Source organism: Bos taurus, chromosome X (assembly GCF_002263795.3).
Source record: "Bos taurus isolate L1 Dominette 01449 registration number 42190680 breed Hereford chromosome X, ARS-UCD2.0, whole genome shotgun sequence".
In the NCBI taxonomy this organism is placed as follows: domain Eukaryota; kingdom Metazoa; phylum Chordata; class Mammalia; order Artiodactyla; family Bovidae; genus Bos; species Bos taurus.
This window is the reverse complement of record NC_037357.1, coordinates 123,371,533-123,389,348: the sequence shown is the minus strand read 5'-3', so window position 1 is coordinate 123,389,348 and position 17,816 is coordinate 123,371,533. Positions and strand designations below refer to the sequence as shown.

Here is a 17,816-nt window from a genome sequence, read left to right as displayed (position 1 = left end):
TGATATGAGGTAGTTTTTATTTGTCAAAAACAATCAAAAAATTGTAATATAATATTGGCAATGATATAGAGAAAGACATCCTCTCATACTTTCCACTGAGAGTATAAACTGATGAATAAATTGGTACAACCTCTGTGGGAAGCGATGTGGCAATTATCTATCAAAAATGTAAATGCCTACGCCTTTTGACTCAGTATTTCCACTTCTAGGAATTTAAACTGCAAATATACTTGCACATGTTCAAAGTGGCATATGTACAAGATTAACCATTATGGCGTTGCTTAAATTAGTAAAAGAATGAAAGAATATAACATGTTTCAGTAGCAAACTGGTTCCATGAATCCACACCATGCAACCCTCTAAAAATGAGGCTGGTCCAGAAGTATCATTAAGGATATACACCAAGACATGTTATTAGGCAAAAAAGCCTAATAATGCATGCAAACATTTGTTTGAATTTGTGTGCATGCCTCATTGTGCACACAAATGGATACAAAACAACAAACGGATAACTGAGACGACCTTCAGAAGGGGAAACAGGGTGGTTAAGAGACGGAAAACTTATTTTGTCCCTTTTAATTGGTACCATGCACCTGTCTTGCCTGTACAAAATTTAACTTGACTTCAAAATTCATAACTAAAATGTGTTTAGTATTTTCCAATCATTAGACTATTGACCGCTACTTTTTCTGCAAACAAGAATTAAGTTGGGATTATATCATCTCCACAGCTAATTTGAAAGATCCCAACATAACCAGTCAAAGTGAGAACAGTACATATAAACAAATACAAAACTTAAAAAGAAAGCACTTTGGCACATATAGTTCATCAAGAAGGGGACACGGGAAAGTTGAAATGTGGAGAAAATCATGACAGAACCAATAATCAATTATTTCTTTAATTATTTCATACAAAACTCAATATTATGGAAATATAATTAATGGCATGATAACAATCAATAAAGACAAATAAAATGCATATAAAGAGGCAATATTAAATCTTATGTGTACTTTTATCATGGGGAGAATACATTTTGCTTTGGTGCCCAGAGTGCAAGCTATAGGGGTTTAACAGTTTGGGATTAGTTAACTACACTCGAAAAGGTTAATTAAACAATCTCAAATTGTTTAATTTGAGCTCCCTAAGGAATGGGCACTTTCTCTATCAATCTCTTCCTGAAAAAAGTTTAAATGTTACTGATAGTATCGTACCTACTTCATGAAGCTATACTATTTGAAACACATAAATTATTGGGCCTTTTGCTAGGTAAACAGATTGCTCTTGGAGAAAAAAAGAAGGGACATCCATGGTCCAATATCCATTTCTTCTTTTTTTTTTTCTGTAATCTTTTAAATAGCTTTGATGATTATTACAATCCTGTGCCTCTCTGACCCTTTGCTGGGTTCCCAGTCACAGCACTGACCACTGTACTCTTGAGTTAAGAAGTCTCTCAGTCACTCGGTAAGTACTTCAAGGGTAAGAAATAGGTCTCACTCATCTTTCATCCCCAGACACTCAATAAGTGTTGGCCAGTAGGTACACAATAAATGTTAGCCATTACCATTACCTCTATCATTCTTTTAACCATTATTTGAGTACCTACTTTGTGTCAGATAGAAATGAAAACAGTGCATGTATCTGGCTGACTGTCAATTTTTACAGTCACAACTGCTTCTCAGACTGATAATCTAATGGGAAAATGTAAACACAAGGTAATCTACTTGAGAAAGTTTAAAGTAATGATCATAAAGGTGATCAAAGAACTAAAGAGAATGGATGCACAGAGCAAGAAATTAGAAGTTTTTAACAAAGAATTAAAAAATATAAAGAACAACCAAGCAGAATTAAAGAATATAATAACTGAAGTGAAAAATACACTAGAAGAAATCAACAAAAGATTAAATAAGGCATAAGAACAGATCAGTGAGCTCACAGAAAGAGTAGTGGAAATCACTGCTGGCAAACAAAAAAGAAAAAAGAATGAAAAGAAATGAGGGGGAAAAAAAGAAAGAAATGAGGACAATTAAGAGACCTCTGGGACAACATGAAGCACACTAATATTCACATTATAGGGGTCCCAGAAGGATAAGAAAGAGAGAAAGGGCCTGAGAAAATATTTGAAAAGATAATACCTGAAAACTTCCATAACCTAGGGAAGGAAACAGTTACCCAAGGCCAGGAAGCACAGAGTTCCATACAGGATTAACCCACCAAGGAATATACCACATCACATTATAATCAAAATGACAAAAATTGAAGATAAAGAGAGAATATTGAAAGCAACAAGGGAAAAGCAACAAATAACACACAAGGGAACTCTCACAAGGCTAACAGCTGATTTTTCAGCAGAAATTCTGCAGACCAGAAGGAAGTGGCACAATATATTTAAAGTGATGAAAAAGAAAAACCTACAACCAAAAATATCCTACCCAGAAAGGCTCTTGTTCAGATTTGATAGAGAAGTCAAAAGCATTACAGACAAGCAGAAACTAAAAGAATTCAACACCATCAAACCAGTTTTACAACAAATGCTAAAAGATTTTCTCTAGGCAGAAAAGATGACAACTAGAAACAACAAAGTAACAAACTGGAAAAGTTTACTGATAAAGGCAAACATACAGTAAAGATAGGAAATTATCCACACACAAAGATAGTTAGGTTAAAAGACAAAAGTAGTAAAATTATGTGTATCCACAATAAGCAGTTAAGGGATACAAAAAAACAATTAGATGTAAAACATAAAATAAAAAACAGTAATTGTGAGGGGAGGAGAGTAAAAATGCAGGGTATCTAAAAGGTCTCTGAAATTAAGAGATCAGCAACTTAAAAATAGTACATATAAATACAGACTCCTATATAAAAACCTCATGGTAACCAAAATAAAATCTATAACAGATATGCACACAAAACAGAAAAAGGTATCTAAACATAACAGTAAAAATAGTCATCAAATCACAAGAGAAAAGAACAAAACAAAAAAGGGGCAGTAAGACCTACAAAATCAAATTCAAAACAATTAACAAAGTGGCAACAGGAATATACAGATCAATAATTACCTTAAATGTAAGCAGCCTAATTGCTTGAACTGAAAGACACAGACTGGCTGCATGGATACAAAAACAAGACCCACATATCTGCTGCCTACACGAGACTCACTTCAGATCTAGACGCACATACAGACTGAAAGTGAGGGGATGGAAAAAGGTATCATATGTAAATAGAAGTCAAAAGAAAGAGCAGCAATACTTATACCAGACAAAATAGACTTTAAAAACTGTTACAGGAGACAAAGAAGGATGGAAGATAATGAGCCAGACAGAAAATCAGTGAGAAACATGGGCCTTAAATGGCACATTAGACCAGAAGGACTTAATTAATATTTATAGAGCATTCCATCCAAAAGCAGCAGAACACACAGTATTTTCAAATGCACATGGAACATTCTCCAGGATAGATCACATGCTAGGCTACAAAACAAGCCTTGGTAAATTTAAGAAAACTGAAATCCTATCAGCAAAAAAGCATGCTTCTATCAGCACAAAAGCATCTTTTCAGACCACAACACTAGAAATCAACTACAAGAAAAAAAAAACTGCAAAAAACACAAACACGTAGAAACTAAACAATATGCTACTAAACAACCAATGGATCACTGAAGAAATCAAATAGAATCCAGAAAACACCTAAAGACAAGTGAAAATGTACATACAATGATCCAAACTCAATGGGATGCAGCAAAAGTAATTTTAAGAGGGAAGTCTATAATGATACAAGCTTACCTCAGGAAACAAGAAATATCTCAAATAAACAACCTAAACTTACACCTAAAACAACTAGAGAAAGAACAACAAACAAAAACCAAAGTTAATAGAAGGAAAGAAATCATAACGATCAGAGCAGAAATAAATGAAATAGAGACTTAAAAAACAATAGAAAAGATCAATGAAACTAAAAGCTGGTTCTTTGAAAAGACAAAGTTGATAAACCTTTAGCTAGACTCATCAAGAAAAAAAGGAAAAGGGCTCAAATCAATAAAGTGAAAAATGAAAATGCAGAAGAACCAACACCACAGAAACTCAAAGGATCATAAGCAACGACTTACTACAAGCTATTATATGCAGATACAATGGACAACCTAGAAGAAATGGACAAATTCTTAGAAAGATACAATCTCCCAATACTGAACCAGGAATAAACAGGAAATATGAACAGACCAATTATCAGTACTGAGTTGAATTACTAGTTTTAAAACTCTCAATAAGCAAAAGTTCAGGACCAGATGGCTTCACAGGTAAATTCTACCAATATTTAGAGAAGAGTTAAAACCTATCCTTCCTAAACTATTCCTAAAAATTGCAGAGGAAGGCACACTTCTGAATTCATTCTATAAGGCCACCATAACCCTAATATCAAAACCAGACAAAAATATCACATACATACACACTAAGAAAATTACAGGCCAATGTCACGGATGAATATAGATGCAAAAATTCTCAACAAGGTAGTAGCAAACCAACTTCAGCAATACACCAAAAGGATCATACATTATGATCAAGTGGGATTTATCCCAAGGATGCAAGAATTCCTCAGTATCCACAAATCAATCAATGTGATACATCACACTAAGAAACTGAAGAACAAAAACCATATGATCATCTCAAAACATGCAGAAAAAGCTCTTGATAAAATTCATCATCCATTTATGACTAAAAACTCTTCAGAAACTGGGCATAGAGGGCACATACCTCAACATAAAAAAGGCAATATATGACAAACTCACAGCTAACATCATACTCAATGGTGAAAAGCTGAAAGCATTTCCTCTAAGATCAGGAAAAGGCCAAGGATGACCAAGCTCACCACTTTTATTCAACATAGTTTTGGAAGTCCTAGTCACAGCAGAGAATAAAAAAAATAAATAAATGGAATCCAAACTGGAAAAGAAGTAAAACTATCACTGTTTGCAGATAGCATGACGTTATACACAGAAAATTATAAAGATGTTATCAGAAAACTACTAGGGATCTCCAATGAACTCAGGAAAGTCACCTAGAGTAATGGAAATAAAAGCAAAAAGAAATATGACTTTTCTGGTGATCTAGTTTAACCACTAGACTCTGAGCTTCCATTGTAGGGAATGCTGATTCAATCCCTGGTCAGGGAAGTTCCCATACCAGATGATGCAGCCAAAACAAACAAACAAAAATAAATAGACAAATGGACCCTAATTAAACTTAAAAGCTTTTGCTGTATGCGAGACAGCAAAAGAGACACAGATGTATAGAACAGTCTTTTGGACTCTGTGGGAGGGGAGGGGGGATGATTTGGGAAAATGGCATTAAAACATGTATAATATCATCTAAGAAACGAATCGCCAGTCCAGGTTCGATGCAGGATACAGGAAGCCTGGGGCTGGTACACTGGGATGACCCAGAGGAATGGTATGGGGAGGGAGGTGGGAGGGGGGTTCAGGATGAGGAACACGTGTACACCCGTGGTGGATGCATGTTGATGTATGGCAAAACCAATACAATATTGTAAAGTAAAAAAAAATAATAATAATAAATAAATAAATAATAAAATAAAATAAAAATAAACTTAAAAGCTTTTGCACAGCAAAGGAAACCATAAACAAAATAAAAAGACAACCTATGGACTGGGAAAAAATATTTGAAAACAATGCTACCAACAAGGGTTTAATTTCTAACATATGCAAACAGCTCATACAGCTTAACATCAAAAATAACAAACAACTTAATTTAAAAATGGGCAGAAGACTTAAACATACATTTCTCCATAGAAGACATACACATGACCAACAGGCACATGAAAAGATGCTTGATATCGTTAATTATTAGAGAAATGCAAATATATGTGTGTGTATATATATATATGTGTGTGTGTGTGTGTGTGTGTGTGTGTGTGTGTATATATATAACTGAACCACTTGCTACACACTTGAAACTAACACAACACTGTAAATTAACTATACTTCAATTCAAAAATGTAAATACACTAGGATCTTTTAAATATAAAAGGAAACCAAATACATTCTTCATTTTCCTAAATCTTCTAAAAAATATAGAATTAGCTTGCAATTATGAAGAGTGTATTAGGAGAAAAGTACTGGCCTAAGGGTTTACATGGAGTATAACTCACTTGGTGTTCACAGCCACAGTAAGAAGTAGGGAGCATTATCACCTCTCTTTAACAGGTTGGGGGAAGTGGGTCCCAAGAAGAGATGAGCACAAAGGCAAAAAAGGGCTGAGAGAGAATTCTGAGAAAAAAGAGCAAAGCCAGAGGTATCACACTTCCTTACTGTACAGTATACTACAAAGTCATAGTAATAAAAACAGCATGGTACAGGCACAAAAATAAACACACTGACCAGTGGAACAAAATAGAGAGCCTAGAATTAAATCCTGCTTACAGAGCCAACTAATATTCAACAAGGGAATCAATAATACCCACAGGGAAAGTATAGTTTCCTCAATAAATGATTCCCAGAAAACTGGAGGACTGCATGCTGCTGCTGCTGCTGCTGCTAAGTCACTTCAGTCGTGTCCGACTCTGTGTGACCCCATAGACAGCAGCCCACCAGGCTCCCCGGACACTCATCTCATACCACTCACAAAAGTTAACTCAAAATGGATCAAACACTTAAACATAAGACCTGATACCATAAAACTCCTAGAAGAAAATGGAGGGGAAAAAATCACTGATGCTGCTCTTGGCAGTAATTTGGGTATAAAAAACAAAAGAAAAAAGAAAACAACAAATAGGACTACTACTTCCCTGGTGGCTCAGACGGTAAAGCGTCTGTCTACGATGTGGGAGACCCGGGTTTGATCCCTGGGTTGGGAAGATCCCTTGGAGAAGGAAATGGCAATCCACTCCAGTACTATTGCCTGGAAAATCCCATGGACAAAGGAGCCTGGTAGGCTACAGTCCATGGGGTCGCAAAGAGTCGGACACAACTGAGCGAATTCACGTTCATGTTCACTCAAAAGCTTATGCAAAGCAAAAGGAACAATTAACAAAATCAAAAGACAACATACTGAATGGAGAAAAATTCTGCAAATCATATATCAGATAAGGGGTTAATCTCCAAAATATATAAAAACCTCAGTCAACTAAAAAAAATCTGATTTTAACATGGGCAAAAGAATTAAATTAACAATTCTCCAAAGAGGACATCAAAATGGCCAACAGACACTTAAAAAAAAAAAAAAGAGCCAAACATCTGGGAAACGTAAACCAAAACCATAATGAAATATCAGTTCACACCTGTCAAAATGGCTATTATCAAGAAGATAAGAGACAACAGGTACTGGTGAGGATGTAGTAAAAAGGGGACCTGCATACATTGCTGGTGAGAATCTGAAGTTGGTTCAACTACTATGGAAAACAATACACAGGTTCCACAAAAGATTAAAGACTGATCTACCATATGATCCAGCAATTCTACTTCTGGGTATACACCCAAAGGAAATGAAAACAGGATTTCAAGGAGATATATTCACTTCCATATGTATCACAGCATTATTCACAATAGCCAAGATTACAAAAACAATCCAAAAGTCCATCAGTAGATATGGATTTTAAAAAATGTGGTAAAATGTGGTACACACACACACACACACACACACACAATGGAATATTATTCAGCCATGAAAAGGGAAGCAACCTTGCCATTTTACAACAACATGGATAGACCTTGATCACATGACGGTGAGACAAGTCCGAAAACAACAAGTACTGTATCACTTATATGTGAAACCTGAAAAAATGAAACTCAACAAGGTCCTACTGTAAAGCACAGAAAACTACATTTAATATCCTGGGATAAACCATAATGGAAAAGAATATAGTACAGGGAACTCTTCTCAATACTCTATAATAAATCTATATGGTAAAAGAATCTAAAAAGAGTGGATATATGCATATGTATAACTGATTCACTTTGCTGTACAGCAGAAACTAACACATTTTAAATCAACTATTCTCTAATAAAAATTTTAGTTAAAATTAAAACTAAATAAGAATTCCAAAAATGGAAAAAAAGTATGTATATATGTGTATAACTGAGTCACTCTGCTATACAGTAGAAATTAACACACTATAAATTGACTATACTTTAATAAAAAATAAATTTAAAAATAAAAAGCTAAACCCGTAATAAAAAGAGTAAAATGGTGGTTGCCTGGGTATAAGGGATGGTGATAAGAATGACAGTGTTGAAGGGCACAAATTTGTAATGAGGAGTAAATAAGACATAGAGATCTAATTCACAGTATAACGAATACATATAATAATACCGTATTATAATGATGTAATATGATAAATATCACTATACTGGTGACCATATTACAACAGATAAATGTGTCAAAGTAACACATTGTACACCTTAAACTTACACAATGTCACACATCAAATTTATTCAATTTTTAAAAGCCAGAGGGGGTTGCTGAGTGAGGGCTGATGGCTGGGTAGCTCTGTAGGCAAGCCTGACAGTTACACCACGCTACACCCACAAATGATGTACATTCCTAATGTTCCCCCTTCTCTAATTCTGAAAGGCCAGCTTTCATAAACTGCTATTTAAAAGGGGAGAGACAAGGAAAATGATCATAGAATAAACTTCCAGAAGTGACTAGTGTGAAAGCCAACAATTTGAAAGCCACTCCCAAGTAAAGAAATCCTTGAATTTTCACCAACAAAAAAGCACCTGTTTACTGGTTGTTGAAAGACTGTTTATACACATGTCCATCTAGGATCACTTGATTGTCAAGAATAAATCACTCCAAGCCTGTGACAAAACAATGCCATTTCATGCTCATTTCCTGATTAAAGCTTTTAGACAGCTGGGCATTCTCATTTCTCAGAGCTGTAGGGAGCTATGCAAATTTCCATGCAGCAACTCCAAGATCATTAATCTAAGGAAAGCATGTGCCAACAGAATACCAGATTTTATACTGTTTCGGTAAAGAGGAGGGGCAGGTTAATCTAATTACCCTGTGTGTGGTCACCTGACTGTGGTTAACAAAAAGATCAAATGCTAAACTGTACAATCAGCAGAAAACTGTTAAGTAATGAGGCATTTCATATTACAAAAGGAGTGGGAAGAGGCGGGTGAAATTCTTACATTGCTTGGAAACAGATACTGTAGCAATAAAAATAATCATACCAAACCTATTGGGATGATAGGTGGAGCATTTTAATTCACAGGCAGCTAGAAGCATAACTATAAAACAATTTCTCTCACACACACATACATAGATACACACACGTGCATGCATCAATAAGACTGTAAGATACTTCTAGCAAAGGATGGCTAAGTAGAGCTGAAGTCATCAACAACCAGACCTAGGCAGGCACTCACAGACTCAGCCTACAGCCGTGACCACGCATTTGGCACTCAGGCCCCACGACTGATATTTCTCTTTCCAGTAAGAAGCAGCTGGGCTTGGAAACGCAGTGCCACTGGTTCCAGCAGCTGACACTTCAGGTCAACTTCTGGCTCTGACACTGCTGAGGGGGTAACCTTTGCTGTCTCACTTTTGTTAGCTGTCAAACAAAAGATTAAAATATTTTGAAGATGAAGTGAGATCTTGTGGATAAAGGCACCACCTCTGGGTCCCAACATTGTCAGGTTCTGATTATCACCAGGAGCAGGAACCTCACCCACCAACACAGGGCCAGGCATGGAGGGGTGAGGAGTACGAAAAGGGAAAAATTTCCAAAGGCAACAACTCTAAAGTGTGGCAGATCTGGCAGAAGTATCAAACATGTACTTCCATGCACTCACTCAGAAAGCTACTAGAAAGTGTGTTCTACAAAATTAAACAACTAAACGAAGGAGAGAAGAATCCAGGACCCAGGGTAGGCAGTAATGAGGGAGAGGTAATGGGACTTCCTGGCTGACTGTGGGGCAGCAGCTTCCAGAGACCAGTTCAGCTGGAAGCTGCTGGTACTATTTCAGGTGGGAGAGGGGAGCAGGGGGATAGAGGGATGGAGTGAGATGGAGGAAGAGAGAGACTGAGAGGCGTCTCACAGGACTGTTTCATTAAAGGTCTGAGAAGATTTGAATGTCCTAGGACAACTCAACAGACAAAAAAGAAAATTATTATCTCTAGGGAAAATGAAAAGTTATATAAGGAAATTAATTACAGTATACTCTTGCTGTAATAAATGTCAACATTTCTATAGTAATAAAAAACATTACATAGAGATTAAACCAAAACCTAAGATATGACCACATATAGGGAGGATGGCAGATGGGGGGTGGTAAATGAACTAAATTCCGCAACTATCATCATAGGTGACAGATAATGTCCTAGAAGTCACAAAGGAGGAGATAGAAGCACATGCCTGTTATTTAGAAGTAGAGCAGCAAATACTAGAAACAACAGCTTGAACTGAAAAGTGTTTGTATCCTAAAAGTAAAGCAAGAACATGAGAAGAGACTCGGAGCTGCTGTTTACTCAAATGGGAGTTTTAAAGCATACACACACACATATTATTCATATACATTATATATACCATGTAACTTTGATTAAAAATGTAACAATTTTAGAGGCACACATGCTTGTCCACCCAAAGAAAACCAAATAGTAAAAGAGGATATAAAGCAAAAAGTAAGTTATACCCATTTCCCCCCTGCCAAAATCTCATTCGTCCTCCCTAGGAATCATTAATGTGAAGTTGTGTATGTGTGTGTGTGTGTGTGTGTCTGAGCGTGTGGTACATCCCTATTTGTTTTTAACACAAATAGACTCATACAATATGTGGTGGGTTTTTTGTCAAAGCAGCACAGAATCCACCTCTGGAGTATACTAGCATCAGAGCAGATGATCTGGCTGTGAGGGACAGGAGATTTCAGACGGTGGAAATCTGAACAAGCAGAAATACCCAGATTAAAGGATGCTAAATCAGAGCTGGGAGTGTGGGGATCCTGGGGAAATGGGAGGGTGGAAAATCGAGTGCAGACACCACCTTGGGGACTTGTGGACACTGCCTCTGCCTTCCACTCCTCAGCAGGACGCATGGGGAGCCACACATTTGTCACTAGAGCATAAACAGAAGTACACCCACTGTCACCACTGGCTCTCTGGCACACTGATGGAGAAAAAGACTTGTGACAAGCAAACTTCAGCTGTTTCTGAGGTCTGACAGAAACTCCACTGCCACATACAACACTGGGACTGGAGCATAAAATACATGTCAATATACACCTTATCTGCTCCTGCCCCGAGTCCACCCCACCCCCACCTTCTGCTAAGTTTCTGTATTCTTGGCTGGTTAAATGGATAACTTATTTGAACCTGGTGGATGAAGACAGTCCTTTTCCCTCCTGGATATAACCCACCTAAATCCATGCAGTTGTCTCAAGTCTTCAGCAATGACAAACAACACTATGCTGAGCATCATTGTACCTGTAACTTTTCACACACGCACAAGTGTAATTGGGGACAAATTCCTGAAAGTGAAATCTCTGGGTCAAACACTTGGTGCATCCTTACTTTTAACAGATAATGCAAAATTGGCCTCCAAACAGTCTGTCTCAATTACACACCACCAACAGCATGAATCTGCCTGCAATACAGAAGACCCTGGTTCAATTCCTGGGTCGGGAAGATCCGCTGCAGAAGGGATAAGCTACCCACTCCAGTATTCTTGGGCTTCCCTTGTGGCTCAGCTGGTAAAGAAGCCTCCTGCAATGCAGGAGACCTGGGTTCGATCCCTGGGTTGGGTAGATCCCCTGGAGAAGGAAAAGGCTGCCCACTCCAGTATTCTGGCCTGGAGAATTCCACAGACTGTATAGCCCATGGGGGTCACAAAGACTTGGTCACAACTGAGCAACTTTCACTTAATAGCATGAAAGAGTGCTGGTTAAACTTGGTAATTTCTGCCCATCTATTTACAGAAAATTATATTTAATCTACATTTCTTTAATTAGCAAAGGAGAAGAGAAGGAAGGGAATGGAACACCACTGTCAATCCCTTTGCCAAAGTTATTAAGTTCCAGCTATGTGCTAGGCACTTCATCATGTAGTGGGGTTCAAGATGGTGCCTGATCTCCAAGGCCTCAGCATCTAGCAAGGCTGGAACCCCAAGTGGCATGGGCATGCACACCAGCTCTTAATCACCAGGTGACCTCAAACAAGGTACTAACCTCCCTGAACCAAACAGTCCTCATACTAGTTTCTTACCAACAATTTGGATTTATTCTCTTCAAGTTCTGGAGGTCAAAAGTCTAGGAACTGTTCCACTGAGCTAAAATCAAAGTGCTGGAAGGAGTTCCTTCTGCAAGTTCTAAAGAGAAGATTCCTGTGTCTTTTTCAGCTTCTAGGGTTGCCTGCATTCCTTGGCTTATAGCCCCTTCCTCTGTCTTCAGGGCCAACAGGGTAGCATCATCAAAGCTCTCTTTCTGATCTCTGTTTCCATCATCACTGACCCCGATCCTCCTACCTCCTTCTCTTTTATAAATTTTAATTGTGGTCAACTACACATAACAAAATTTACCACCTTTAACCATTTCTAAGTGTTTAGTTCAGTAGTGTTAAGTACATTCAGATGGTGTGCAACCAGTCTCCAGAACTTTTCATCTTGCAAAAGTGAAACTCTATACACATTAAATAACAACTCTGCACTCTTCTCTGCCCCTAGTCTCTGGTAATCACCATTCTACTTTCTGTTTAAAGGAGTCTGACTACCTTAGACATCTCATACAAATGAAATCATACAATATTTGTCTTTCTGTGACTGGTTTACTTCATTAAGCATAATGTCCTCAGGGTTCCTCCATGCGGTAGCATGTGTCTCCTTCTGAACAGTGTTCTACTATATGAATATATCACATTTTGGCTATTCATTTATCCATTAATGGACATTTGAGTAGCTTTCACCTTTCAGCTATTGTGAATAATGTTACTATGAACATGGATAAACAATATGTCTTTGAGACATGGCTTTTGATAATTTTGGACAAACACCCAGAAGTAGAACTGCTGGCTCATAAGGTAATCCTATTTTTAATTTTTTGAGGAACTGCTATACTGTTTTCCGTAATGACTGCACCATTTTACATCCCCACCGACAGATCACAAGGGTTCCAATTTTTCCACATTGTCACTGGCTCTTGTTACTTTTTGTATAGCAGTCATTCTAATGGGTGTGAGGTGACCTCACTGTGGTTTTGATATGCCTCTCCCTAATGATTAGTGACATCAAACATCTTTTCATATGCTTACTGACCAAATGTAAATCTTTGGAAAATGTCCATTCAGTTCCTTTGGCCATTTATAATCAGGTTACTGGGGAGGGGTGCTGTCGAGTTATAAGAGTTCTTTATTATTCCGGATATTAATCCCTTACCAGATTTGCAATATTTTTTCCCGTTCCACTTTATTTTCATTCTGTTGATTGTATCCTTTGATACACAGACATTTTTAATTTTTATGTAGCCCAACATATTTTTTGCCTTTATGCTTCCCTCTATAAAAACCATGGTGCTTATACTCTCCCTATCTTAAGAGACTTGATTTAATCATAGCTGCAAAGTTCCTTTTGCCACATAATGTAATGTATTCACAGGTTCTGGGGATGGAGCAGAAAGGTCTTTGGGGAACAATTATTCAGCCTACCTCATCATTTACATGAGAATATAGGCAGTTTCTAACTCAAGAGTTGTTATGACAACTAAAAAAAAAAAATAAACTGAACTTAGAACAGTTCTGGTAAACGTTAGAGATTATTACAAAACCATACGAAGTGTTACAGTAGAGTCACGGGTACTGGTAAGCAAAGAAGTTGGAGCCATTTATTCTGTGTGGGGAGAATGAAACGCCTTCTCTAAAGAGATAACGTACCAATTTGGTGATAAGAAATGAGAAGGATTTGGAGGGTCTGAAAAGGAATGCCAGGAGAAAAAATTCTGAACTTTCTTCTACATTCTTACATTGGCATTAATAACGCAGAAATCTCATTTCTTTCCCAAGAAGCCACATCTGCTTTCAGACAGTAGCTACACAGTGTTACATATATTTATGTATGCATATATATTTATAAATATATATGTGTGTGTATATATGTAATATATGTATGCATATATATTTATAAATATATGTGTGTGTGTGTATATGTATAGGTTTCCCTGGTGGCTCAGTGGTAAAAAATCCGCCAGCCAAAGCAAAAGATGCAGGTTTGATCCCTGGGTTGAGAAGATGCCCTGGAAAAGGAAATGGCAACCCACTCCAGTATCCTTGCCTGGGAAATCCCATGGACAGAGGAGCCTGGTGGGCTACAGTTCATGGGGTCACAAAAGAGTCAGACATGACTTAGCAACTAAACAACAATGTGTGCCTGTATACTTTTTAATGTATTTATTAGAAAACACACTCAGCTGAATTTCTGAATCTTTCTTCAATAAACAATTCACAAACTTTTTCCCAACCAACTATTTTTAGAGTAGAAAGGGTTGTTTTTTATTTTTTTAAGGATAAGCAGCAGCTCATATTTATAAAATTTGTCCTTTAAGCTTAAAAATAGATCTAAAACTTTGGTGACAGCCCTGCCCCACCCTCATCCCTCAATGCTGGAAAAACAGGCACAGCATGCCTGAGACTCTGGGTTTTTAAAGCCAGCCTCTGCTTAGCAGCTCTGCTCCCTGGAATGTTCACAGTAAATAGCAGGCGGACGCAGCAATGAAGGAAAATAATCACTATTGCAGTTATTCTCATTTCTCTTTTCATATGTGCTGGGGAGCTACAATAACTAACTGGCTGAGATGTCGAACAATTTCTCAACTGCCCTTGTCCTCTCGTGATCAACCTTCTCCCTGCCCCCACCACTGACAGGAGCTCAGCTTCAGCACTTCTTACACGGAGGTTAATTTGCTCTGAACCCAGGGCACACTGGGGAGTCCAACAAACGAGTGGCGTGGTTTTAGGTCACACGTAGGAGACATGTTGATAACGCATCGCACTAGTATCAATTTTCCAGTCGACTGCAATCCAACACGAAACACATGAACACACAAAACACACATGCCAGTTGCAATTTGAGATTTTTACACAGCCACAAACACAGATGCATAGAACTGCGGGATTTATTATCCTCCTGAGCCATCTTGTTGCTCTCTGATCATTTGGGCCAATCAGCTATAATCATCCCAGCTCAACAATAAAAGGCACCTCCAAAAGGTTAAACGCAGAAAGAGCATGCTGGTGACTTTGTTTTAAGGCTTTATGCTATGTTGGAGGGGGGTGGGGAAAGTGCACAGTAATATACAGGGTTCAACCAAAATTAACATCATTTTATAACTTATATTCCACCTTATAAATGAGAGATTAAATACATGTTATCCACAAGCCCAATAATCACTCAGAGTGAGGCTAAAATCCACCCAATGTAACTGACTCAGCCCCACAACCAAACAGCATGTATCATGGGCATTCTGTCCTGGACACATGGAACAATTTTGACTGGTATTTGTCTTAGAGCTTAGGTAATCTGGGCAAAGAACTCTTTTCCTTGAAGGAAAGAAACAGATACAAAATACTTATTTGTGGTGTCTATGTTTGGAAGAAATAGAATATGCTAAATTTTCAAAATGAAATAGATGTCCACAATAGGGAAATTAAAATGAAGCCGACATGTTCCAAGACTGATACCCAATTCTGCGTTTTTTGATGAGTAATCCCATGGTCTGATTTATGAGTCAACACATGAGTACAACATTAATTTTTTCAGACATTTCTGACACCCACAAAAGCCTGGATGTGACTGTTGAAGGCATTTGGGTTGAAATGATGGAGAGAACTCAGCATTTTACATCTTGTTTTCCTGTCGGCCCAAGTTTAGTACATAGTTGTTTAGTTAGTAACATCCATGTAAAGTTTCCTATCTTCAAAGTAGATAAACCTCTTGTTAAACAGAAAGAGGCTCTCCACTGCTTATAAGACTGTACTGAACATAATTTTAAAGCTGTATTATAATTTATTTGCATTACAAATAGCCACTGCATGCTTTTGCTCCTTTTCTAATCAATATTATTATTGATTTAGCATCACTGGGCAAACAAACAGAAGGAAACAAAAGTTTTAACCACTTTCTAAACACAAATCCCCAAAGCTACAGTGCTATTTGTAAGGCTGACGTTACTTATGACATAAATGTCAAAACGAACAAGGGACACTTCATGTCTTTCTCAAGCAGAAGATGTTCAATACAGTGTGTGCTTGTAATAAGTCAAAAGACTGAACTCTCACATTACAATTTGAGAATAGAGTAATAAAGATAAGCAAAACCCCTAGGAAAATCCCCCAACAAGGCAATTACTGGCTTTAATCTTCTCTCTAATCAATATTATAGAGCATTTCTAAATGGCAGATAAGACACACAGTATCATAAAATCAAAGATTGAAAACCAGAATGCTATCCTTTCCAAGTTCTTATGTTGAAATCTGACTGAGAATTTCAAACCACAATCCTCCTCACCCACTTAACCTTGGGATTCATGGACAAACATCTAAATGTTAAAATGGGCAAAATTTATGAATACTACTACACATAGTCAACAGATATATGAAAATATAAACATAGTAGTAACCAGAGATGCAAATAGCAAACAATGAGATACACTGCAGGAAACACTGAATTTGTAAGGGAGATTGTAACCAGAGAATGGGGAATGGAGCCTTCTCCAGTGCTGCTGGTGGCAGTCCAAGTTGGCACACTTTTGGGAAGATCAGTTGGCAACAAGGATCATATGTCTTTCAAAAAAAAATCTCATAAACTCTAAACCTAGTAACTTGACTTATAGGCACTTATCCAAAAGAAGTAATCATAGATGTACTCAAAGGTGTATGTAAAGGAGCACAATTTGCTCTTTATGAGAAAAGAGAGCAATCTAAGATACTAACAATGGTTTCGCAGGTGGCTCAGTAGTAAAGAATCGGCCTGCCAATGCAGGAGATGCAGGGGATGAGGGTTCAATCCCTAGGTTGGGAAAATCCCCTGGAGTAAGAAATGGCAACCCATTCTAGTATTCTTGCCTGGGAAATCCTACGGACAAAGGAGCCTGGCGGGCTACAGTCCATGGGGCTGTAAAGAGTGAGACACAATTGAGCATGCATGCATGCAAGCTATTAACAATTGGGACACAGTGAGGTAGGGCTTTGTGTTTTCAAAGTCAATGACTGAGAGTAGCCAGGATGCCTAGAAGCCCCCAAAGCTACAGGGAAGGTGGACCTGGGCCTTGAGAAGATCGCCCTGGGCTCCCCACGCCTGTCTCAATGGTAGGGCTCTGCTTCTATCTGTCTTGCTTTTGAGGAGAGGGTTCTGCAACTTCAAAAAGCTTGCAAAACATTACTGATGTTGTAGAAAACTAAGTGATACTATGTTAAACTTAAAAATTGGTTAGAATGAAGACTTGGTACCCAGGTGAAATGAGGTTATTTCTTTTAAGAATGTATTTTTTTAGTGCACTATTTTTAATTTTTCTCCTCTGCTAAGCATTGGTTTTATCTTAGTTGTTTTATTCTAAAAATAAAAACATTAATAGTTTTGAATATTTTTAAAATTGATTACACTTTCACTGTATATATTTTACCACAATTAAAACTTTTTTAAAAATTGGCTGCAAACACCACCTACACTACGATCCCATTTTTGTAGAAAAATTACACTTATCCATGTTTAAGACAAACGACCGAAAAAAAAAAAAAAAAGACAAATGACTGGAAAGTCAGAATGTGAACTCTCAACCATGGTTATCTCTAGAAGGTGGGATGAAAATTATTTTCACCTTATGT

At 37.5% G+C, this 17,816-nt stretch overlaps 1 protein-coding gene across 10 annotated transcripts in view; it reads right to left on the bottom strand.

Moving 5' to 3' along the window:
* Positions 1-17,816, bottom strand: part of SH3KBP1 (SH3 domain containing kinase binding protein 1) — a 331,585-nt gene that overhangs the window by 212,457 nt on the left and 101,312 nt on the right.